The following is a 1,862-nucleotide window of genomic DNA, read 5'->3' on the forward strand; positions in this document are numbered from 1 at the left end:
AAATTCAAAAGGGTCCTTTGGCGAATTTTGGTATCACCAATGGGCTCCTAGTGGGGAGAACAAAATGCACAACATCTGGAACAAGTCAAGAGTAGAGCTATCAACTTACTATGAGATATTGAGGAATACAATTAGAGTTAACATCCATGGCAAAGATATGAATATTTGTGAAAGAAAAATTCATGTGATAAGAATCTTGCATAGTCTCTACATAGAATGCTAGAAGGCATTGAGTATCTTGACAAGTAGGATATACACTTCGTGTTAAAGAGCTTTCAAGGTGATAGCCTATAACCTTTTTTGTGAATTATTGCCATGGACAAAGTTGCTCATGACGGATAATCGTTGTAAATGAATGAAGATGTGATCACTATGTTAGAAAAGAGTTGGAGAGCTTTGTTTTGAAGGAAAAGGGTTGTATGGTCTAAATCCAAGTCATAGGCCATTAGACCTATACATTTGGTTTGGAGGTGTTGTAGGCAATAAGGTTTTGTGGGTTGATGAATTGTAGTTACAAGCCATTATAATCATCTACCCTAGTTTTTTTATAAGTTTACCCAAAGGCAAGGTTTCAACAATGCTGAGAGCTCGTGACATATATGGTATATTTGTTGGTCGTTTGGCCGTTCCATTAAAAATGTGATATCATGTAATTTTAAGATTTAATTTATCAGGCGGGGATAGCTCAGTTGGGAGAGCGTCAGACTGAAGATCTGAAGGTCGCGTGTTCGATCCACGCTCACCGCAACGGTTAACAATTTAACGTTCTGTGAAATCAGCGCAACTTTTGTTGGTCTTTCTCATGACAAATTCTAGTGGAGCTTTTTAAGACCTTCCTTTTAAAAATGCGAAATATGGTGTGTATGTATTTGATCAAAGTAATTCGGGAAAAAACGTTATCCTCACCACAGTACAAAATGCAAATGTCACTAGGCCTTCTCAGACCTTGCGCGTTGCAAATAACACGTTTTGAATATCCTTTTATGACACTCACATTTCAACGTTTTGCGTCGTTTACAAATCCATTTTAATATAATTCTATATATACCAAGGAAAGGTTTTTACCTCTCTCCACGTGGCACCCTGCTTGCATGAGCACCTAGCAAGATCTAAGCTAAGAAGAAAGAGAGAGAGAGAGAGAGAGAGAGAGAGAGTGTGTGTGTGTTTAGAGAAGTTGAGGAATTTGGAAATCATGAATGCAACTTCAATTGTTGATAGAAACACTTACTCTTAGGAAAGATTCTCATTCATCAAAGAGCTATTAACAAAGGAAAAGTCATGCCCTTGTGAGAGCCCAAGTAGGAGTGCCAACCACTAATTGAAGGAAGTAAATTCTAATAATGGCAACATGCTAGCTTGCTACAAACAATATGTTTCTAAGACATACAAACATCCTCAAATATGCCTTCTAACCCTTACCGTTTAGATTGTGTGATAAATATTTGGGCTAGCCTCAATGTGCTTTTCACTCTACTTTACAATATTGAGACAATGTTTTCTTGTAATTGAACCATGCTCATAGCTTGGATACTATCATGGCCTTTTACCATGCCATATCTATTAACATAAGTATTCTTTGTTAATTCTATTCACTTATATGCTCAAGTGAGGAGAATGAAGAGAGTGGTATGTGGTGGGGGGGAAATGGTTCCCAAATCAAAATATGAGTGATTGCAAAATGTTTAGAATGCACACCATCTATTCTCAAAGCCCTATGTAAAGGGTTTGTTAGGCTATAGATGGGACATGTACAGAGATCCTTATGCTTTCAAGAGCTTGACTCATCTATTGGTAAACTATCTACCACCTACTTGGCTCACACTTAGCTCTAAGACATGTAAGGCTCCTCCCTTATTCCTCAT

The 1,862-nt window shown here is 37.6% G+C and overlaps 1 non-coding gene across 1 annotated transcript; it reads left to right on the plus strand.

Moving 5' to 3' along the window:
• Positions 1-674: 674 nt before the first annotated feature.
• TRNAF-GAA (transfer RNA phenylalanine (anticodon GAA)) lies at positions 675-747 on the plus strand. Its single transcript has one exon. It is a non-coding gene; the product is annotated as a tRNA-Phe (tRNA).
• The last annotated feature ends 1,115 nt before the right edge of the window (positions 748-1,862 follow it).

Source organism: Lygodium microphyllum, chromosome 20, assembly GCF_053477565.2.
Source record: "Lygodium microphyllum isolate KBCC chromosome 20, Lygodium_microphyllum_v1.1.10, whole genome shotgun sequence".
In the NCBI taxonomy this organism is placed as follows: Eukaryota; Viridiplantae; Streptophyta; class Polypodiopsida; order Schizaeales; family Lygodiaceae; genus Lygodium; species Lygodium microphyllum.